We start from the raw sequence: 7,499 nt of genomic DNA on the forward strand, positions 1-7,499 counted from the left end.
GTCGTAGAACCGACAACCGTTGGGGAAAACGTGTTCTAGAGTGGAGACCGCGTCTCGGCAAACGTAGTGTAGGACGTCCTCAGGCACGGTGGAGTGACGATATACGCAAGGCGGCAGGCAGGAGCTGGATGCGAGTAGCCGGAGAAAGACCACAGTGGCGTGCACTGGGAGAGGCCTATGTCCAGCAGTGGACAAAAATAGGCTGTTGATGATGATGATGATGATATTAAAGCTAGGAATCGCTGCAATACATTATGTAGGGATGCACAACGTCGCCACATTCATGCTTCAGTCGAGAATAGCGATTCTCACAGAGTTTGGAAATTTCTTGAGACTGTTGGAGTTGGTAAATCTTCTCATAATCCATCTGTTCTTAATATTGATACAGAACTCCTAAATCAATATTTTTCTAATCCTTCGAACTCATTTGATAGTTCAGCTAAATCACGTACTCTTAACTCACTTTCTATGACTTCAACTCCTTCTCATCCTCCTTTTGTGTTAAGTCAGTTCACTGTGTGTGATGTTAAGAAAAGCGTGCTGTCCGTTTCATGTAATGCCATTGGTACCGATAATGTTAGCCGTACTATGATCATTCCTCTCCTTGATATTATCGCTCCCGTGATCACATATATTCTAAATGAATGTGTCTCATGCTGTGTATTTCCTGAAGCATGGAAGAGCGCTAATATTTTACCACTGCCGAAGAAAGCTAATCCTGTTACCTTTTCTGATTTTCGTCCTATCTCTATATTACCCTTCCTGTCAAAAGTTCTTGAAAAACTAATTCACTTTCAATTAAATCTCTTCCTAAACAAGAACAACTTGCTCAATCCTTTCCAATCTGGTTTTCGCCCAGGACATAGTACGGTTACTGCCCTTATAAAAGTTACCGATGACATTCGATTAGGCATGGACTGTAAACAGCTCACTGTTATGACTTTGTTGGATTTCAGCAATGCTTTCAATAGTGTTGACTTTGATGTCCTACTGAGTCAGCTGCGCTCTCTTAACGTGTCTCCTGCAGTCATTGACTTGTTTCACAGTTATCTTCGTGGTCGTCGGCAACGTATTCGTACTGATGATACTTACACGTCGTGGTGCGATATTTATGCTGGCGTACCACAGGGCGGCGTTTTGTCACCGTTACTTTTTTCTATTTTCATTAACTCTATTACTCACAACCTTTCTTCTCTCTACCACATGTATGCAGACGATGTCCAAATTTACACCCAGTCGACTGTGGAGAATCTTCCGTTGGCAATCACAAGGATGAATAATGACCTCAATATCATTCTTGAATGGAGTAAAAGTTTTGGTCTTAATGTCAACCCTAGTAAATCTCAAGCCATAATTATTGGCAGCCAGAAACAATTATCCAAAGTCTACTGGTCCTCCTTGCCTCTGATAATGTTTGACAATACTGTCATTCCTTATTGCGATTCTGTCAAAAACCTTGGAGTTTTCGTTGATAATTCTCTTAGCTGGACTCGCCATGTGAATGAAATCAGCAGGAAGGTGTTCGTCGCGCTGAGTTCTTTGCGTCGTCTTCGAAATTTTCTTCCCATTCCTACCAAAATTATGCTTGCACAAACTCTACTCTTTCCTATTTTGGATTATGCTGATACAAGCTTTGTGGACTTAACCGAATACCAGTTAAATAAACTTGAGAGACTTCAAAATACCTTTATTCGGTTTATATTTGGATTACGAAAATTCGACCACGTATCACAATTTCGTTCCCGTCTCAATTGGCTACCCATCAGACTTCGCCGGAATATGCATGTCCTGTCTATACTTTACTGTGTGTTGTTTCACCCTGTTACTCCCCCTTACCTGAAGGAAAAATTTATATTTTTAGGAAAACCCGGAGAACACCCTCGTTCTACGAAGAGACTGATTTTAAGGGTGCCCGAACATAAGTCTATTTTTTATAAAAAATCATTTACAATTCAGGCTATTACGCTCTGGAACAACCTTCCTTTAAATATTCGGGAGGCCAAAACCTTATTTATTTTTAAAAAACTTTTAAAAAATCACTTTCTGTCTCAAGTTCCTTTACGATAATGATTTCTTTTTTCTGTTTTTTATTTTGTTAATTTATTTATTTTTTCGTTATGATTGAAGACATCGTTTAAATTCTTACTCATTGTATTTAGATTTATATATATATATATATATATATATATATATATATATATATATATATATATATATATATATATATATATATATATATATATATTTATTTATTTTATATATATTGACAATATAATTTATTAATGGATATATAATTTGTGTATTCTATATTTATATTTATTTCATAGTTTTATTAATAGATTCATATTATTTTATTTATTAGTAGAGCACCACCCACCTTATATTCTATGACCTATCCTACACCTGTTGGTTGCCTGGAAGAGATCGCTATGTAGCGATAAGGTCGCCAAAATTGTACGCCTGTTATATCTAGGCCATATCTTTGTCATTTGTATTTTTTTATTTCACTGTGGTGTACAATAAAAAGAATAAACTAAACTAAACTAAAGAAATGCGTATAAAACTGTGCGACACCTTAGTGCTATCAAAGTTTAATTATGCTGATACTGTTATTGGGCGAGGCCCTATGGCGACTATATGACTGCTGGCGCGAACATAAAATATTATTCAGCGGGTACAAAACGCATGTACCCGATACTGTTTTAACGTACCACCTCGCGCGCATGTCACGCCATACCTAAATGACGCACGAATGATTAAAATGGAATACCGCAGGCAATTACATCTTGCCACCTTAGAAAGTAATAAAAGGTACCCTACGAGAGCATCGTCCTATATGCTAAATGTGCCATCGCATCGTTCAGCGGCGTTTCGTGGCAGCTTCCGTTATGCAGCGACGAAGTGCTGGAACAACCTGCCGCCTCCGCTTCGGATCCTGAAAACCATTAATTCGTTTCGTGTTAAATATAAGCAATATTTATTTAGTTTACAACTTCAAACACAATAGCACATTTAAAATATGTACACATATACCAGATTATATTTATTTATTATTTTTTTGTTCTTTTTTCTTCCTTTTGTTTTTTTTTTTAGTAATAAATAATAAATTATTTATTAATATGCGATTGAACATACAAATGTGTACATATGAAACATAATTCTTCTCCACTATTATATATTGTTAGATTGTATTATTTACCCAATTAGTATGGCTCCGTCGCGTGTACCAGGTTGTTCCATCATTCGTGCATGCTGCTGCTCCCGAGACGGCTCCCTCATTTATATTTATCGCACAAAGTTTTGTGAAGGTGGTCTAAAAATGAATTTTAGGTTATGACAAGACATTTTTTAAAAATTATATTTATTTTATAATAGTGTGCATTAACACACCTAATTAATATTTTTTTCATTTTATTCTCTGCAAACAAAGCACGTTTCCTTTATCATGAATTCACGAGTGCATGTTACGTAATATAATAATCGTAAAACACTAAAAAATCGAGCATACACCTCTTGCCGTTACCGGCGCGCGTGGCTGTCTGATGGCCGGAGGGTGAACACCTGCACTGCTTCACGTTCGCCGATTGTTTTATATATTGTTTATATTCCTTTGTTTTTTTTTTCCTATTTCTTTTTTTTTTATCATTATTATGACTTTATTAAGAAATATATATTTCTTATATGTATTATACAGATATCAGTTTCTTTTTTTAATTTTAATTAACGTAATTATTATTATGTTAATTCGATGTCTTTGTTGCTGCCCGTCACAGCGATGAATACGACAAAAAGGTGACCATTGAAAATCAGCATTGGGTTTTTTTTAGGACCCATATTTCGCTGAATGGTCCGCCTGTTTGGGACACGGCATATTTGCAGGCTTTCCATGTGTACATGTCTACGCACATAATTGTTTTCAACCGACTTCCAAAAGGAGGAGGTTATCAATTCGTCTGTATTTTTTTTTTTTTTTTTATTATGTTTGTTACCTCATAACTTTTCACTGGGTGAACCGATTTTGATAATTTTTTTTTGTTTGAAAGGTAGTGCTTCCCGTGGGGTCCCGTGGGGGTTTTATTTTTTTCCGATGATGGTATCCATATAAACGACATAAGTCTTAAATTTGCATTATGTATATGCGCGACAAATAGGTGAATAACTGATAATCATGTTAACCAATTTTGATAATTCTTTTTTTATTATAAAATATATACTTCAAGGGTAATTTGGTGAAAGTTTGGTAAGGTTCTGAGCCCTGTGCTCAGAACCTTACCAAACATGACAAAGTAACGGAACGGAAGGGAACAGAACAATTCTGAGTAGCACGTTAGCGATACTCAGTCGAATCTTTTATTTATAGGTTATTTGGATATTTGAGTCACCTTCCGTAATGTGGTTGTTTGTGTAATTATCATAGTCGAATATTATAATCAACTAGCTACCCACCCCGGCTTCGCACGGGTGCAATACTGATACTAAATATACTACAGAATTTGTTTATTTACGACATCACATCGCAAAGTTCTAAAATTATCAGTGTTTCTTTACCATATTGTTCATGTATTATATACACAAACCTTCCCCTCGAATCACACTATCTTGTAAAAAAAACCGCATCAAAATCCGTTGCGTAGATTTAAAGATATAGGGACAGAGAAAGCGACTTTGTTTTATACTATGTAGTAATGGAACTCCTATACGGCTCGCAGTTAGGGTGCGATATGGGGCAGAATTTCTTACTTTACTTTTAATCAAATTTTGTGTATGTGATGTGATGTCATATGATGTACGAAATATAGTTGGTCTTTTTCAAAGTGTTTTTGCTGAGTTCGATTACAGCTCTTTCGAGGGATCCTTGTAGTTTACGCCGCGTGACATATTAAATCTGCATTTTCGAAAGTCTATTTTTGCTTTATTCGCAAGTTTCCTTTGAAATTGTCCTCGGAGTAGTTTCTGACTCATATAAACGGAATGCTTAATCTATCCATATTAAAAAAATAGTTAGTCAACATCAGCTTCACTTAAAATCAAAAAATAAATAAAAATTTTAACAAAAAGAAAAACCGACTTCAAACAAAACACTATTTTAAAACAAGTGAATATGCACGAAAAAGTAATAAAAATAATTGCGTATTCAACATATTTTTTAGAGTCTTCCTAAGTTAAATGAAATGAAAAATATTAGACTACTTAAAACTCGATTAACGATTATATCATGTAGTTATAATTATTGCTATATTTGGAGTCGGTGGTGATTAATATTTACATTCGAGCAAACAAGATCGATCAGTGTTCCACCGCTGTTCAACAAGTGCGTTGGCTCATTTACAAATTGACTCAAATTATGGATAGTTAAAAAGTCATATAACAAATGTAAGTACCTATCGTTTTTATTCAGAATATTTATGTTGAAGTCCCCAAGTAGTAAAATAACGTCACCGGAAGTAAGAGATGCCATCGTTTCTGTTAGTGCGTTAAAGAATATATCCGGCCTAAGCCAGGGAGGTCTATAGGCAGTGCCTACAATAACGGACTTGGTGTTAATTTTGACACGAATCCACATTTGTTCAACTTTTGAGCAATTAACGTGTGGCAATATTTGTATAGTTAAGTCTTTCTTCAAATAAAATCCAACACCTCCCCCTCGATTACGTATAACCGGCGGACGCGGTACGTGTCGCAAACGATAGCCTGGTACAGTCGGAGCACGTTCATCCTCACCTTCTTTGAGCCAAGTTTCGTTTATGGCCATAATATCTACATTATGGCGATCCATAGCCACCAGAAATTCGTCGTGTTTTGTCCCAAGTGAACCAGGATTCAAAAAACCAACTTTAACACAACGTATTTTAACCATTATATCGCATATATATATAGGATCGGGGGCGGTATTAGACGGATCGTCAGAAGGTCGGGCTCCCATTTTAAGAAATAACAATTAATTTAAATAACAACAGATTTATTATTTACAATAATTACAGTAATGGTCTTAAAATAATTTATACACAATCAAAAAAAGCAAACAGATAAGCCAGAGATATACAGCGAAAGCAATATGCCGAAGGGCAGCGTAACCGCGTACAAGCGGACAAGTACAGCTAACTAAATAGCGTAGTAAAGGCAGTCAAGCCTGAGGGGTAAACCGACAGTTTTGTCGGGAGCTAGAGCTCTTGCTTGAGTCGATCCTGGAAATCGACTGAAGACTAGCCAGTGAACACGGTATTTATACCCTAGCCCCTACTCCCAACAACTCTGTCCATGGCGCGAAACGCTAGCCACGTGTTTACCAAAATGAAAATACAAACTAATTAAATCTGCTATTATGACTTTTAGTCATAAAATATTCCAATATGAATTATCGTTAATCGCGAACAGTCAATTTGGAGTTATTTCTATGTGATACAAATTAAATAATCGTTTATAATGTTTCGTAACGCTATTAACAATTACCGAAATCGAAACTAGTCGTCATAAGTCAATCGCAGGTAGCTAGTAAATCATACCAGATATAATTAGGAATTGTCGTAAAAGATTTGCATTAAAAATCTAGCTAATTGTAATTATCATTGAGTAAACAACAAATCAATCAAGTCAAGGTGGGTACTTTTATCTTTGCGTTGATGTGACGACTGACTCCGACATATATATATATATATATATATATATATATATATATTCACATTCACAAATACACACACTTACGTACCTATATGTAAATTTGTAAACCACACATACATGATTAAGTATAATAAATGTATATAAGTTATTTTTCAAAACAAATATATCACACAACACATTATAATAGATAACGATAAATAGAAAATTAGTGTTTGTATTTTTATGTATATATCTTAATAATATCATATTGTATAAAAGAAAATAATATTTAACATTTAACATTTTATTTTATAATATATTTTACAAAAGCTGTATTTAATTATTTTTGAGCTAAGTTTTAATATATTAATTTTTTTTCTATAAAAAACTATCGAGACTTTATAAATAGGGGACATTACACCATTATTAATGTAACTATTAAATAATAAAAATATTAGATTTTTTTGATCCAGTATATTATTGTATAAAAGGTATTTTGTAAAAAACATATTTGTTAAAGTATTCTCGTATTGTTTTTTGAACGATATACTGAAGGGTGTTCTTGGCTGACACCGACTCCAAATATAGCAATAATTATAACTACATTATATGTATAATCGTAAATCGACTTTTAAGTAGTCTAATATTTTTCATTTCATTTTACTTAGGAGGACTCTAAAAAATATGTTGTATACGCAATTATTTTCATTACTTTTTAGTGCATATTCATTTGTTTTAAAATAGTGTTTTGTATGAAGTCGGTTTTTCTTTTTGTTAAAATTTTATTTATTTTTTGATTTTAAGTGAAGCTGATGTTGACTAACTAATTTTTCATAATATGGATAGATTAAGCGTTCCGTTTATATGAATCAGAAACTACTTTGAAATTGTCAAAGGACACT

Source organism: Vanessa cardui, chromosome W (genome assembly GCF_905220365.1).
Source record: "Vanessa cardui chromosome W, ilVanCard2.1, whole genome shotgun sequence".
Classification (NCBI taxonomy): Eukaryota; Metazoa; Arthropoda; class Insecta; order Lepidoptera; family Nymphalidae; genus Vanessa; species Vanessa cardui.